At 34.3% G+C, this 16,920-nt stretch overlaps 5 non-coding genes across 5 annotated transcripts; all 5 read left to right on the top strand.

Moving 5' to 3' along the window:
• The first annotated feature begins 2,612 nt into the window (after positions 1-2,612).
• On the top strand, positions 2,613-2,694 carry TRNAS-ACU (transfer RNA serine (anticodon ACU)). The gene has a single exon. It is a non-coding gene; the product is annotated as a tRNA-Ser (tRNA).
• Positions 2,695-5,286: 2,592 nt separating this feature from the next.
• Positions 5,287-5,368, top strand: TRNAS-GCU (transfer RNA serine (anticodon GCU)). Its single transcript has one exon. It is a non-coding gene; the product is annotated as a tRNA-Ser (tRNA).
• Positions 5,369-8,062: 2,694 nt separating this feature from the next.
• Positions 8,063-8,144, top strand: TRNAS-GCU (transfer RNA serine (anticodon GCU)). Its single transcript has one exon. It is a non-coding gene; the product is annotated as a tRNA-Ser (tRNA).
• A 3,730-nt stretch (positions 8,145-11,874) lies between these two features.
• TRNAS-GCU (transfer RNA serine (anticodon GCU)) lies at positions 11,875-11,956 on the top strand. Its single transcript has one exon. It is a non-coding gene; the product is annotated as a tRNA-Ser (tRNA).
• Positions 11,957-15,685: 3,729 nt separating this feature from the next.
• On the top strand, positions 15,686-15,767 carry TRNAS-GCU (transfer RNA serine (anticodon GCU)). Its single transcript has one exon. It is a non-coding gene; the product is annotated as a tRNA-Ser (tRNA).
• The last annotated feature ends 1,153 nt before the right edge of the window (positions 15,768-16,920 follow it).

Genomic DNA, 16,920 nt, shown 5'->3' with positions numbered 1-16,920 from the left:
ACAGAAATACACGTTAAGCAAGATGCAACGAAAAAGTGCGAAAGAGAATAACACTGTCAAATTCAACATTACCTTTTTGACCATATTTCGTCGGTTGTGTTATTACTCAAATACCAAAATATGTCTAGTTATCGTGTTGTTTTAATAACGATTAACGTACAATTGAGTTACACATATTTCTGTATTAGTTGGTGCTTTAGTTTGAAACGATATCTTTAGTTCACTACTAAAAGTGTAGGAATGGGGCGGATATACAAAACTTGCAACACAAACTCTTATACACATTAAAGAACCAAATATCAAATCTTCAAGCGGATTTGAGATACACCAGAAGGTGATAAAGACACACGAACCAAACAACAAGTCAGAAAGCCAATTGAAAACATCAAGGGAGCATATACTAAAAATTCACGAAAAACATTTCTCAGTCTCATTGACTGTCTCACTTTGATAAGAGCTTCTAGCGATGAAACTCACTGAAGTCATAACTGCACCAAATAGAGGAATTACATGATAATGCTACCGTAAAAAAAGTTTATGAAATTATTTATCAACCACTGGTAGTTAACAAACCACAACGAAAAAATACATCATCCATTGACTTTTCACTCTTTCCATCCCATGCATAGCACACGTGCACACTTCAAATTTGCACACACGCCATAAGCGAAGAATATGTACTCAAACACGCTGCTATTTACACGTAACGTAAAATTACGACGCACATCCACAATAATGTTATACGTACAGTATATGAAAACAAATCATTGAAGGACGCATAAATCTTTGGAAGACAGCTCAAGACAATGAGAACAAAATATGTAAAGAAATTGAAAGTGTAGGACTGAGTGCATCAGAAATTGAGGAATCCAAGTGGGAAAAGGCATTTTCTTCACTTTCTTCACAAAAGCTTCACTTTGTGTTAATATTAGTCTCAGGTGCAAAGTTGTATTAGGAAAACGAACAAATTTGAAGATAATGTTTGAAAAAGGCTTACTCAAATATTAATGTGAACTATCGGTCTTACGTTTTCACTACAACTCGACGTAGGAGTAAGCGCGAACATTTTAAGTTAATCCCCATTCTGACATAAGGACAGCTGATTTTTAAGTAACAAAACTATTAAGAGAAAAGACTTGCCGTTTCATTAGTATTGGTTAGTCTAAGCAAACAACACTTGAAGTTTCTAGCTGAATTTTTTTAATCAATCGTAAGAGCGGACGGTTTTTCTTTGCAAACTTTTCAAGAGATATTTAATAAATTTCATGAAAATATCCTAATTAAAGAGCGTTTAAATTCTCGTCATATCAACTTAACCTACTGGCATAAATATCGATTCTTGATGTCGGAGTGATGACAAAAAAAAATATAAATTTCGTGACGGTATTAGAAAGCAAGAAGTAAGCACTGTATGAGAAAGAAATATCTACCATTATACATTTTAACGAATCTTGTTAGTATTGTAAAGTCAGGTGTGTTCGGTATAATATCGTTGCGAATTTAAAGCTAACGTGTGTTGCTAGCGAGTATCACTCTCTTATTTTTTTATTGTGATTTGTTGGTGATAACTGACAGAAAAAGTCGAGATATATAATCGAAAACACTTTATGTGTGAAATAAGTACCGATCAAGAAACACCCAAAAGCGATTTAATGTGGGACGTATAGCTATGAACTCAAAATTTCGGCAAAACTGTAACCAACATTTAAATCACTGATAAGAAAATTTCGTCACATATTCAGTCCTTTGGTAGAGAGGCCGCGTGTTTAGTGTTTACAAACGGAGCCTGATAAATGTATTTCCGTATTTCGGTGTAGTTAACTAATATTTATTTTGTTTGAAAGATACTCTATTAAATAATATTATTTCAGGTTCAACATATGTGTGTAGTTGGTCACTGTTATATTTCAAATTGTTGACTATCATAGGAAAGTGTATATAGAAATATGATTATGTGATAATTACTTAAAACAGTGAGCCCTTATGAACGAATTAAATTTATCTTGATTTCTATTTGGACAATGAGTGAACCCGTTTGATTCAGCTGATTCTAAATCGTCATTTGTAAACGCGTCTCTCTCTAAGTGTATTTAAAGCGTTAAAAGGAGAGGCTTTAGCTCTCTCAATGCTCCTACGAGGAAGTGATTTGCTGTGGTGAAACGTCTACGACATGAGTATTGGAAGACACGTAACGAGTTATGTTTGTTAGTGAGTTTTTCTCTACAAATCGAGAATGTTTCTCTTTCTAAATGCACTTTAATTAAAGAACGATCTGGAATTCTTAACGACGAGGTACACGAAATGAAATGAATATTGAATAGAAGCTTTAATGCGTAGCGGTAGTAACATACTCTTAATGTTTTTAATTAAAGTCTCCGAGTAAAACGTTCCTAGTGATTATTTGAAAATTTCCTCAGCGAGAAAGTATGAGAACATGAGCTTCGTTTGCTGCACGTAGTTAAGGATGAATAGAAACTTTGTTTGTTATTATTCACTTACTTATTATCTCTTTCACAAATACAAAAACATCACATTTTAAGAAAGTGTAAAATACTTGACATGAGAAGGAAGGTGAATAATAAGTAACAGTTACTAAAAAAGCTATGAAGGTGGACGAGGTGGCCGAGAGGTTAAGGCGATGGACTACTAATCCATTGGGCAATGCCCGCGTGGGTTCGAATCCCATCCTCGTCGTACGTTGGAAGATAATTTTATAGAAAAATGTAGGTGATAAACGAAAAGGGGAGTTCTTTGACCATTCACTGTTAATTTCCAAACAGAAATACACGTTAAGCAAGATGCAACGAAAAAGTGCGAAAGAGAATAACACTGTCAAATTCAACATTACCTTTTTGACCATATTTCGTCGGTTGTGTTATTACTCAAATACCAAAATATGTCTAGTTATCGTGTTGTTTTAATAACGATTAACGTACAATTGAGTTACACATATTTCTGTATTAGTTGGTGCTTTAGTTTGAAACGATATCTTTAGTTCACTACTAAAAAGTGTAGGAATGGGGCGGATATACAAAACTTGCAACACAAACTCTTATACACATTAAAGAACCAAATATCAAATCTTCAAGCGAATTTGAGATACACCAGAAGGTGATAAAGACACACGAACCAAACAACAAGTCAGAAAGCCAATTGAAAACATCAAGGGAGCATATACTAAAAATTCACGAAAAAACATTTCTCAGTCTCATTGACTGTCTCACTTTGATAAGAGCTTCTAGCGATGAAACTCACTGAAGTCATAACTGCACCAAATAGAGGAATTACATGATAATGCTACCGTAAAAAAAGTTTATGAAATTATTTATCAACCACTGGTAGTTAACAAACCACAACGAAAAATACATCATCCATTGACTTTTCACTCTTTCCATCCCATGCATAGCACACGTGCACACTTCAAATTTGCACACACGCCATAAGCGAAGAATATGTACTCAAACACGCTGCTATTTACACGTAACGTAAAATTACGACGCACATCCACAATAATGTTATACGTACAGTATATGAAAACAAATCATTGAAGGACGCATAAATCTTTGGAAGACAGCTCAAGACAATGAGAACAAAATATGTAAAGAAATTGAAAGTGTAGGACTGAGTGCATCAGAAATTGAGGAATCCAAGTGGGAAAAGGCATTTTGTAATAAATCTTCCTATGTACAACCTCACACGTGACCGCTCTGTGCCTCCTTCGCTTTTCTGGGTTCATGATGTTACACAATTTATGGGTACGTACAAAAGTGTTTCTATGATATTTCTAATTTTGAAAGGACAGTAACTAATCAACGATGTTTATGCACTGAAAACACTTTGGGTGTTTTTCACCGCATTTTGATTCACCTACAAAGCTAAAGTACGAAATCCTGTTGCATTTTCACGCCATTACAAGAGAAGTGACCAGAAGTTACGACTCTTCACGAATGTCTCGTTCTTCAAGCGTCGTATAAATATACCTTATAGTACATGTATTGCCTCTAAAATTTCGAATTCAAGGAGTCTCTAATCATTATATGACAAGCAAAAGAACGTTTAATAAGTTTAATTCATCTGACTTAATGTTTTCACAACTGGTAAAATAAACGAAAATAGGCAAAAACACGATGTTGGACACGTTCCACCGTTAGGTTGTACAAAGAAACTTTACTTACACCATGCTAATTCCTTCCTTTTAAAAACACGTTTTTATGTAACCATTCGTACACTTTCATATCTTTTTAAACATCTTTTCCACTTTTGATAAATGTAGCTGATTCTGTGCGTAAATTCAAGCCGAACAAAGATATTAAAAGGTATTCACAAAATCTAATAAATTATACAATTTTGCAATATTCATTCGAACAGAAAGTCCAGTGCTGTAAGTAAAATGAAGCTCAGTTATGTAGTACGACCAAATCAACCTTCTGCACGCGCAGTTTGTTGGTAACTCGAGCCATAGATAAGCTTTATTTCACTTCTCTTTTTGAACGTACGTTAAAACAATCTGTCACACATTTTCTGTGAATGTACGATGCCCGAGTGTTTGTGAACGCAATAACTTTCCAGGCAACTGATTTATGGCATCTCCATATTTTTAGAGTTTCTTGCGCTTTCTTTCTGTATGAAATAAAAGAACTGAAACTGTGTTTGACAGAGAAACATATATAACCTTTACATTTTTTAAATTTCTTTTCAAATTAATTACACTTTCTCTTTAATCAATGAATGAGCTTCACTTTGTGTTAATATTAGTCTCAGGTGCAAAGTTGTATTAGGAAAACGAACAAATTTGAAGATAATGTTTGAAAAAGGCTTACTCAAATATTAATGTGAACTATCGGTCTTACGTTTTCACTACAACTCGACGTAGGAGTAAGCGCGAACATTTTAAGTTAATCCCCATTCTGACATAAGGACAGCTGATTTTTAAGTAACAAAACTATTAAGAGAAAAGACTTGCCGTTTCATTAGTATTGGTTAGTCTAAGCAAACAACACTTGAAGTTTCTAGCTGGAGTTTTTAAAACAATCGTAAGAGCGGACGGTTTTTCTTTGCAAACTTTTCAAGAGATATTTAATAAATTTCATGAAAATATCCTAATTGAAGAGCGTTTAAATTCTCGTCATATCAACTTAACCTACTGGCATAAATATCGATTCTTGATGTCGGAGTGATGTCTCTTTCACAAATACAAAAACATCACATTTTAAGAAAGTGTAAAATACTTGACATGAGAAGGAAGGTGAATAATAAGTAACAGTTACTAAAAAAGCTTTGAAGGTGGACGAGGTGGCCGAGAGGTTAAGGCGATGGACTGCTAATCCATTGGGCAATGCCCGCGTGGGTTCGAATCCCATCCTCGTCGTACGTTGGAAGATAATTTTATAGAAAAAATGTAGGTGATAAACGAAAAGGGAGTTCTTTGACCATTCACTGTTAATTTCCAAACAGAAATACACGTTAAGCAAGATGCAACGAAAAAGTGCGAAAGAGAATAACACTGTCAAATTCAACATTACCTTTTTGACCATATTTCGTCGGTTGTGTTATTACTCAAATACCAAAATATGTCTAGTTATCGTGTTGTTTTAATAACGATTAACGTACAATTGAGTTACACATATTTCTGTATTAGTTGGTGCTTTAGTTTGAAACGATATCTTTAGTTCACTACTAAAAAGTGTAGGAATGGGGCGGATATACAAAACTTGCAACACAAACTCTTATACACATTAAAGAACCAAATATCAAATCTTCAAGCGGATTTGAGATACACCAGAAGGTGATAAAGACACACGAACCAAACAACAAGTCAGAAAGCCAATTGAAAACATCAAGGGAGCATATACTAAAAATTCACGAAAAAACATTTCTCAGTCTCATTGACTGTCTCACTTTGATAAGAGCTTCTAGCGATGAAACTCACTGAAGTCATAACTGCACCAAATAGAGGAATTACATGATAATGCTACCGTAAAAAAAGTTTATGAAATTATTTATCAACCACTGGTAGTTAACAAACCACAACGAAAAATACATCATCCATTGACTTTTCACTCTTTCCATCCCATGCATAGCACACGTGCACACTTCAAATTTGCACACACGCCATAAGCGAAGAATATGTACTCAAACACGCTGCTATTTACACGTAACGTAAAATTACGACGCACATCCACAATAATGTTATACGTACAGTATATGAAAACAAATCATTGAAGGACGCATAAATCTTTGGAAGACAGCTCAAGACAATGAGAACAAAATATGTAAAGAAATTGAAAGTGTAGGACTGAGTGCATCAGAAATTGAGGAATCCAAGTGGGAAAAGGCATTTTCTTCACTTTCTTCACAAAAGCTTCACTTTGTGTTAATATTAGTCTCAGGTGCAAAGTTGTATTAGGAAAACGAACAAATTTGAAGATAATGTTTGAAAAAGGCTTACTCAAATATTAATGTGAACTATCGGTCTTACGTTTTCACTACAACTCGACGTAGGAGTAAGCGCGAACATTTTAAGTTAATCCCCATTCTGACATAAGGACAGCTGATTTTTAAGTAACAAAACTATTAAGAGAAAAGACTTGCCGTTTCATTAGTATTGGTTAGTCTAAGCAAACAACACTTGAAGTTTCTAGCTGAATTTTTTTAATCAATCGTAAGAGCGGACGGTTTTCTTTGCAAACTTTTCAAGAGATATTTAATAAATTTCATGAAAATATCCTAATTGAAGAGCGTTTAAATTCTCGTCATATCAACTTAACCTACTGGCATAAATATCGATTCTTGATGTCGGAGTGATGACAAAAAAAAATATAAATTTCGTGACGGTATTAGAAAGCAAGAAGTAAGCACTGTATGAGAAAGAAATATCTACCATTATACATTTTAACGAATCTTGTTAGTATTGTAAAGTCAGGTGTGTTCGGTATAATATCGTTGCGAATTTAAAGCTAACGTGTGTTGCTAGCGAGTATCACTCTCTTATTTTTTTATTGTGATTTGTTGGTGATAACTGACAGAAAAAGTCGAGATATATAATCGAAAACACTTTATGTGTGAAATAAGTACCGATCAAGAAACACCCAAAAGCGATTTAATGTGGGACGTATAGCTATGAACTCAAAATTTCGGCAAAACTGTAACCAACATTTAAATCACTGATAAGAAAATTTCGTCACATATTCAGTCCTTTGGTAGAGAGGCCGCGTGTTTAGTGTTTACAAACGGAGCCTGATAAATGTATTTCCGTATTTCGGTGTAGTTAACTAATATTTATTTTGTTTGAAAGATACTCTATTAAATAATATTATTTCAGGTTCAACATATGTGTGTAGTTGGTCACTGTTATATTTCAAATTGTTGACTATCATAGGAAAGTGTATATAGAAATATGATTATGTGATAATTACTTAAAACAGTGAGCCCTTATGAACGAATTAAATTTATCTTGATTTCTATTTGGACAATGAGTGAACCCGTTTGATTCAGCTGATTCTAAATCGTCATTTGTAAACGCGTCTCTCTCTAAGTGTATTTAAAGCGTTAAAAGGAGAGGCTTTAGCTCTCTCAATGCTCCTACGAGGAAGTGATTTGCTGTGGTGAAACGTCTACGACATGAGTATTGGAAGACACGTAACGAGTTATGTTTGTTAGTGAGTTTTTCTCTACAAATCGAGAATGTTTCTCTTTCTAAATGCACTTTAATTAAAGAACGATCTGGAATTCTTAACGACGAGGTACACGAAATGAAATGAATATTGAATAGAAGCTTTAATGCGTAGCGGTAGTAACATACTCTTAATGTTTTTAATTAAAGTCTCCGAGTAAAACGTTCCTAGTGATTATTTGAAAATTTCCTCAGCGAGAAAGTATGAGAACATGAGCTTCGTTTGCTGCACGTAGTTAAGGATGAATAGAAACTTTGTTTGTTATTATTCACTTACTTATTATCTCTTTCACAAATACAAAAACATCACATTTTAAGAAAGTGTAAAATACTTGACATGAGAAGGAAGGTGAATAATAAGTAACAGTTACTAAAAAAGCTATGAAGGTGGACGAGGTGGCCGAGAGGTTAAGGCGATGGTCTGCTAATCCATTGGGCAATGCCCGCGTGGGTTCGAATCCCATCCTCGTCGTACGTTGGAAGATAATTTTATAGAAAAATGTAGGTGATAAACGAAAAGGGGAGTTCTTTGACCATTCACTGTTAATTTCCAAACAGAAATACACGTTAAGCAAGATGCAACGAAAAAGTGCGAAAGAGAATAACACTGTCAAATTCAACATTACCTTTTTGACCATATTTCGTCGGTTGTGTTATTACTCAAATACCAAAATATGTCTAGTTATCGTGTTGTTTTAATAACGATTAACGTACAATTGAGTTACACATATTTCTGTATTAGTTGGTGCTTTAGTTTGAAACGATATCTTTAGTTCACTACTAAAAGTGTAGGAATGGGGCGGATATACAAAACTTGCAACACAAACTCTTATACACATTAAAGAACCAAATATCAAATCTTCAAGCGGATTTGAGATACACCAGAAGGTGATAAAGACACACGAACCAAACAACAAGTCAGAAAGCCAATTGAAAACATCAAGGGAGCATATACTAAAATTCACGAAAAACATTTCTCAGTCTCATTGACTGTCTCACTTTGATAAGAGCTTCTAGCGATGAAACTCACTGAAGTCATAACTGCACCAAATAGAGGAATTACATGATAATGCTACCGTAAAAAAGTTTATGAAATTATTTATCAACCACTGGTAGTTAACAAACCACAACGAAAAATACATCATCCATTGACTTTTCACTCTTTCCATCCCATGCATAGCACACGTGCACACTTCAAATTTGCACACACGCCATAAGCGAAGAATATGTACTCAAACACGCTGCTATTTACACGTAACGTAAAATTACGACGCACATCCACAATAATGTTATACGTACAGTATATGAAAACAAATCATTGAAGGACGCATAAATCTTTGGAAGACAGCTCAAGACAATGAGAACAAAATATGTAAAGAAATTGAAAGTGTAGGACTGAGTGCATCAGAAATTGAGGAATCCAAGTGGGAAAAGGCATTTTGTAATAAATCTTCCTATGTACAACCTCACACGTGACCGCTCTGTGCCTCCTTCGCTTTTCTGGGTTCATGATGTTACACAATTTATGGGTACGTACAAAAGTGTTTCTATGATATTTCTAATTTTGAAAGGACAGTAACTAATCAACGATGTTTATGCACTGAAAACACTTTGGGTGTTTTTCACCGCATTTTGATTCACCTACAAAGCTAAAGTACGAAATCCTGTTGCCTTTTCACGCCATTACAAGAGAAGTGACCAGAAGTTACGACTCTTCACGAATGTCTCGTTCTTCAAGCGTCGTATAAATATACCTTATAGTACATGTATTGCCTCTAAAATTTCGAATTCAAGGAGTCTCTAATCATTATATGACAAGCAAAAGAACGTTTAATAAGTTTAATTCATCTGACTTAATGTTTTCACAACTGGTAAAATAAACGAAAATAGGCAAAAACACGATGTTGGACACGTTCCACCGTTAGGTTGTACAAAGAAACTTTAATTACACCATGCTTATTCCTTCCTTTTAAAAACACGTTTTTATGTAACCATTCGTACACTTTCATATCTTTTAAACATCTTTTCCACTTTTGATAAATGTAGCTGATTCTGTGCGTAAATTCAAGCCGAACAAAGATATTAAAAGGTATTCACAAAATCTAATAAATTATACAATTTTGCAATATTCATTCGAACAGAAAGTCCAGTGCTGTAAGTAAAATGAAGCTCAGATATGTAGTACGGCCAAATCAACCTTCTGCACGCGCAGTTTGTTGGTAACTCGAGCCATAGATAAGCTTTATTTCACTTCTCTTTTTGAACGTACGTTAAAACAATCTGTCACACATTTTCTGTGAATGTACGATGCCCGAGTGTTTGTGAACGCAATAACTTTCCAGGCAACTGATTTATGGCATCTCCATATTTTAGAGTTTCTTGCGCTTTCTTTCTGTATGAAAGAAAAGAACTGAAACTGTGTTTGACAGAGAAACATATTTAACCTTTACATTTTTTAAATTTCTTTTCAAATTAATTACACTTTCTCTTTAATCAATGAATGAGCTTCACTTTGTGTTAATATTAGTCTCAGGTGCAAAGTTGTATTAGGAAAACGAACAAATTTGAAGATAATGTTTGAAAAAGGCTTACTCAAATATTAATGTGAACTATCGGTCTTACGTTTTCACTACAACTCGACGTAGGAGTAAGCGCGAACATTTTAAGTTAATCCCCATTCTGACATAAGGACAGCTGATTTTTAAGTAACAAAACTATTAAGAGAAAAGACTTGCCGTTTCATTAGTATTGGTTAGTCTAAGCAAACAACACTTGAAGTTTCTAGCTGGAGTTTTAAAACAATCGTAAGAGCGGACGGTTTTCTTTGCAAACTTTTCAAGAGATATTTAATAAATTTCATGAAAATATCCTAATTGAAGAGCGTTTAAATTCTCGTCATATCAACTTAACCTACTGGCATAAATATCGATTCTTGATGTCGGAGTGATGACAAAAAAAATATAAATTTCGTGACGGTATTAGAAAGCAAGAAGTAAGCACTGTATGAGAAAGAAATATCTACCATTATACATTTTAACGAATCTTGTTAGTATTGTAAAGTCAGGTGTGTTCGGTATAATATCGTTGCGAATTTAAAGCTAACGTGTGTTGCTAGCGAGTATCACTCTCTTATTTTTTTATTGTGATTTGTTGGTGATAACTGACAGAAAAAGTCGAGATATATAATCGAAAACACTTTATGTGTGAAATAAGTACCGATCAAGAAACACCCAAAAGCGATTTAATGTGGGACGTATAGCTATGAACTCAAAATTTCGGCAAAACTGTAACCAACATTTAAATCACTGATAAGAAAATTTCGTCACATATTCAGTCCTTTGGTAGAGAGGCCGCGTGTTTAGTGTTTACAAACGGAGCCTGATAAATGTATTTCCGTATTTCGGTGTAGTTAACTAATATTTATTTTGTTTGAAAGATACTCTATTAAATAATATTATTTCAGGTTCAACATATGTGTGTAGTTGGTCACTGTTATATTTCAAATTGTTGACTATCATAGGAAAGTGTATATAGAAATATGATTATGTGATAATTACTTAAAACAGTGAGCCCTTATGAACGAATTAAATTTATCTTGATTTCTATTTGGACAATGAGTGAACCCGTTTGATTCAGCTGATTCTAAATCGTCATTTGTAAACGCGTCTCTCTCTAAGTGTATTTAAAGCGTTAAAAGGAGAGGCTTTAGCTCTCTCAATGCTCCTACGAGGAAGTGATTTGCTGTGGTGAAACGTCTACGACATGAGTATTGGAAGACACGTAACGAGTTATGTTTGTTAGTGAGTTTTTCTCTACAAATCGAGAATGTTTCTCTTCTAAATGCACTTTAATTAAAGAACGATCTGGAATTCTTAACGACGAGGTACACGAAATGAAATGAATATTGAATAGAAGCTTTAATGCGTAGGGGTAGTAACATACTCTTAATGTTTTAATTAAAGTCTCCGAGTAAAACGTTCCTAGTGATTATTTGAAAATTTCCTCAGCGAGAAAGTATGAGAACATGAGCTTCGTTTGCTGCACGTAGTTAAGGATGAATAGAAACTTTGTTTGTTATTATTCACTTACTTATTATCTCTTTCACAAATACAAAAACATCACATTTTAAGAAAGTGTAAAATACTTGACATGAGAAGGAAGGTGAATAATAAGTAACAGTTACTAAAAAAGCTATGAAGGTGGACGAGGTGGCCGAGAGGTTAAGGCGATGGACTGCTAATCCATTGGGCAATGCCCGCGTGGGTTCGAATCCCATCCTCGTCGTACGTTGGAAGATAATTTTATAGAAAAATGTAGGTGATAAACGAAAAGGGGAGTTCTTTGACCATTCACTGTTAATTTCCAAACAGAAATACACGTTAAGCAAGATGCAACGAAAAAGTGCGAAAGAGAATAACACTGTCAAATTCAACATTACCTTTTTGACCATATTTCGTCGGTTGTGTTATTACTCAAATACCAAAATATGTCTAGTTATCGTGTTGTTTTAATAACGATTAACGTACAATTGAGTTACACATATTTCTGTATTAGTTGGTGCTTTAGTTTGAAACGATATCTTTAGTTCACTACTAAAAAGTGTAGGAATGGGGCGGATATACAAAACTTGCAACACAAACTCTTATACACATTAAAGAACCAAATATCAAATCTTCAAGCGGATTTGAGATACACCAGAAGGTGATAAAGACACACGAACCAAACAACAAGTCAGAAAGCCAATTGAAAACATCAAGGGAGCATATACTAAAATTTCACGAAAAACATTTCTCAGTCTCATTGACTGTCTCACTTTGATAAGAGCTTCTAGCGATGAAACTCACTGAAGTCATAACTGCACCAAATAGAGGAATTACATGATAATGCTACCGTAAAAAGTTTATGAAATTATTTATCAACCACTGGTAGTTAACAAACCACAACGAAAAATACATCATCCATTGACTTTTCACTCTTTCCATCCCATGCATAGCACACGTGCACACTTCAAATTTGCACACGCCATAAGCGAAGAATATGTACTCAAACACGCTGCTATTTACACGTAACGTAAAATTACGACGCACATCCACAATAATGTTATACGTACAGTATATGAAAACAAATCATTGAAGGACGCATAAATCTTTGGAAGACAGCTCAAGACAATGAGAACAAAATATGTAAAGAAATTGAAAGTGTAGGACTGAGTGCATCAGAAATTGAGGAATCCAAGTGGGAAAAGGCATTTTGTAATAAATCTTCCTATGTACAACCTCACACGTGACCGCTCTGTGCCTCCTTCGCTTTTCTGGGTTCATGATGTTACACAATTTATGGGTACGTACAAAAGTGTTTCTATGATATTTCTAATTTTGAAAGGACAGTAACTAATCAACGATGTTTATGCACTGAAAACACTTTGGGTGTTTTTCACCGCATTTTGATTCACCTACAAAGCTAAAGTACGAAATCCTGTTGCCTTTTCACGCCATTACAAGAGAAGTGACCAGAAGTTACGACTCTTCACGAATGTCTCGTTCTTCAAGCGTCGTATAAATATACCTTATAGTACATGTATTGCCTCTAAAATTTCGAATTCAAGGAGTCTCTAATCATTATATGACAAGCAAAAGAACGTTTAATAAGTTTAATTCATCTGACTTAATGTTTTCACAACTGGTAAAATAAACGAAAATAGGCAAAAACACGATGTTGGACACGTTCCACCGTTAGGTTGTACAAAGAAACTTTAATTACACCATGCTTATTCCTTCCTTTTAAAACACGTTTTATGTAACCATTCGTACACTTTCATATCTTTTAAACATCTTTTCCACTTTTGATAAATGTAGCTGATTCTGTGCGTAAATTCAAGCCGAACAAAGATATTAAAAGGTATTCACAAAATCTAATAAATTATACAATTTTGCAATATTCATTCGAACAGAAAGTCCAGTGCTGTAAGTAAAATGAAGCTCAGATATGTAGTACGGCCAAATCAACCTTCTGCACGCGCAGTTTGTTGGTAACTCGAGCCATAGATAAGCTTTATTTCACTTCTCTTTGAACGTACGTTAAAACAATCTGTCACACATTTTCTGTGAATGTACGATGCCCGAGTGTTTGTGAACGCAATAACTTTCCAGGCAACTGATTTATGGCATCTCCATATTTTAGAGTTTCTTGCGCTTTCTTTCTGTATGAAAGAAAAGAACTGAAACTGTGTTTGACAGAGAAACATATTTAACCTTTACATTTTTTTAAATTTCTTTTCAAATTAATTACACTTTCTCTTTTAATCAATGAATGAGCTTCACTTTGTGTTAATATTAGTCTCAGGTGCAAAGTTGTATTAGGAAAACGAACAAATTTGAAGATAATGTTTGAAAAAGGCTTACTCAAATATTAATGTGAACTATCGGTCTTACGTTTTCACTACAACTCGACGTAGGAGTAAGCGCGAACATTTTAAGTTAATCCCCATTCTGACATAAGGACAGCTGATTTTTAAGTAACAAAACTATTAAGAGAAAAGACTTGCCGTTTCATTAGTATTGGTTAGTCTAAGCAAACAACACTTGAAGTTTCTAGCTGGAGTTTTTTAAACAATCGTAAGAGCGGACGGTTTTTCTTTGCAAACTTTTCAAGAGATATTTAATAAATTTCATGAAAATATCCTAATTGAAGAGCGTTTAAATTCTCGTCATATCAACTTAACCTACTGGCATAAATATCGATTCTTGATGTCGGAGTGATGACAAAAAAAATATAAATTTCGTGACGGTATTAGAAAGCAAGAAGTAAGCACTGTATGAGAAAGAAATATCTACCATTATACATTTTAACGAATCTTGTTAGTATTGTAAAGTCAGGTGTGTTCGGTATAATATCGTTGCGAATTTAAAGCTAACGTGTGTTGCTAGCGAGTATCACTCTCTTATTTTTTTATTGTGATTTGTTGGTGATAACTGACAGAAAAGTCGAGATATATAATCGAAAACACTTTATGTGTGAAATAAGTACCGATCAAGAAACACCCAAAAGCGATTTAATGTGGGACGTATAGCTATGAACTCAAAATTTCGGCAAAACTGTAACCAACATTTAAATCACTGATAAGAAAATTTCGTCACATATTCAGTCCTTTGGTAGAGAGGCCGCGTGTTTAGTGTTTACAAACGGAGCCTGATAAATGTATTTCCGTATTTCGGTGTAGTTAACTAATATTTATTTTGTTTGAAAGATACTCTATTAAATAATATTATTTCAGGTTCAACATATGTGTGTAGTTGGTCACTGTTATATTTCAAATTGTTGACTATCATAGGAAAGTGTATATAGAAATATGATTATGTGATAATTACTTAAAACAGTGAGCCCTTATGAACGAATTAAATTTATCTTGATTTCTATTTGGACAATGAGTGAACCCGTTTGATTCAGCTGATTCTAAATCGTCATTTGTAAACGCGTCTCTCTCTAAGTGTATTTAAAGCGTTAAAAGGAGAGGCTTTAGCTCTCTCAATGCTCCTACGAGGAAGTGATTTGCTGTGGTGAAACGTCTACGACATGAGTATTGGAAGACACGTAACGAGTTATGTTTGTTAGTGAGTTTTTCTCTACAAATCGAGAATGTTTCTCTTTCTAAATGCACTTTAATTAAAGAACGATCTGGAATTCTTAACGACGAGGTACACGAAATGAAATGAATATTGAATAGAAGCTTTAATGCGTAGGGTAGTAACATACTCTTAATGTTTTAATTAAAGTCTCCGAGTAAAACGTTCCTAGTGATTATTTGAAAATTTCCTCAGCGAGAAAGTATGAGAACATGAGCTTCGTTTGCTGCACGTAGTTAAGGATGAATAGAAACTTTGTTTGTTATTATTCACTTACTTATTATCTCTTTCACAAATACAAAAACATCACATTTTAAGAAAGTGTAAAATACTTGACATGAGAAGGAAGGTGAATAATAAGTAACAGTTACTAAAAAAAGCTATGAAGGTGGACGAGGTGGCCGAGAGGTTAAGGCGATGGACTGCTAATCCATTGGGCAATGCCCGCGTGGGTTCGAATCCCATCCTCGTCGTACGTTGGAAGATAATTTTATAGAAAAATGTAGGTGATAAACGAAAAGGGGAGTTCTTTGACCATTCACTGTTAATTTCCAAACAGAAATACACGTTAAGCAAGATGCAACGAAAAAGTGCGAAAGAGAATAACACTGTCAAATTCAACATTACCTTTTGACCATATTTCGTCGGTTGTGTTATTACTCAAATACCAAAATATGTCTAGTTATCGTGTTGTTTTAATAACGATTAACGTACAATTGAGTTACACATATTTCTGTATTAGTTGGTGCTTTAGTTTGAAACGATATCTTTAGTTCACTACTAAAAGTGTAGGAATGGGGCGGATATACAAAACTTGCAACACAAACTCTTATACACATTAAAGAACCAAATATCAAATCTTCAAGCGGATTTGAGATACACCAGAAGGTGATAAAGACACACGAACCAAACAACAAGTCAGAAAGCCAATTGAAAACATCAAGGGAGCATATACTAAAAATTCACGAAAAACATTTCTCAGTCTCATTGACTGTCTCACTTTGATAAGAGCTTCTAGCGATGAAACTCACTGAAGTCATAACTGCACCAAATAGAGGAATTACATGATAATGCTACCGTAAAAAAAGTTTATGAAATTATTTATCAACCACTGGTAGTTAACAAACCACAACGAAAATACATCATCCATTGACTTTTCACTCTTTCCATCCCATGCATAGCACACGTGCACACTTCAAATTTGCACACACGCCATAAGCGAAGAATATGTACTCAAACACGCTGCTATTTACACGTAACGTAAAATTACGACGCACATCCACAATAATGTTATACGTACAGTATATGAAAACAAATCATTGAAGGACGCATAAATCTTTGGAAGACAGCTCAAGACAATGAGAACAAAATATGTAAAGAAATTGAAAGTGTAGGACTGAGTGCATCAGAAATTGAGGAATCCAAGTGGAAAAGGCATTTTGTAATAAATCTTCCTATGTACAACCTCACACGTGACCCCTCTGTGCCTCCTTCGCTTTTCTGGGTTCATGATGTTACACAATTTATGGGTACGTACAAAAGTGTTTCTATGATATTTCTAATTTTGAAAGGACAGTAACTAATCAACGATGTTTATGCACTGAAAACACTTTGGGTGTTTTTCAC

The sequence above is a fragment of the Tachypleus tridentatus genome, chromosome 13, assembly GCF_004210375.1.
Source record: "Tachypleus tridentatus isolate NWPU-2018 chromosome 13, ASM421037v1, whole genome shotgun sequence".
Taxonomy (NCBI): domain Eukaryota; kingdom Metazoa; phylum Arthropoda; class Merostomata; order Xiphosura; family Limulidae; genus Tachypleus; species Tachypleus tridentatus.
The sequence above is the reverse complement of the archived record's forward strand: the minus strand, read 5'-3'. Positions and strand labels throughout refer to the sequence as shown.